This window comes from Colobus angolensis, unplaced genomic scaffold, assembly GCF_000951035.1.
Source record: "Colobus angolensis palliatus isolate OR3802 unplaced genomic scaffold, Cang.pa_1.0 Scaffold411, whole genome shotgun sequence".
In the NCBI taxonomy this organism is placed as follows: Eukaryota; Metazoa; Chordata; class Mammalia; order Primates; family Cercopithecidae; genus Colobus; species Colobus angolensis.
In genome coordinates this window covers 1817472-1817787 of record NW_012117500.1, presented here as the reverse complement: position 1 = coordinate 1817787, position 316 = coordinate 1817472, and positions in this window count along the sequence as shown.

The window sequence follows — 316 nt, the reverse complement described above, 5'->3', positions numbered from 1 at the left end:
ATGGCACAAGTATACATATGTAGCAAACCTGCACGTTATGCACATGTACTCTAGAACTTAAAGTATAACAACATCAACAAAAAAAGATAAAAATAAAAAAAGAAAAAAAAAATTTCCCAAGAAATTATAGGACCTCCAGTTAAGCATTCAAGGAAGTCCTTAAAAGCCTCACAGAATGATATATTACAGTTGATTCCTTGTTTCAATTTTGTTCTTTAATTTTCACACCTGGTAAATGAGAATATTTCTCCTGATGAACAAGAGTGGTTGCTAGTAGAGTTCTAAGTACAAAAATTCTCAGTGATTCTAATATTAA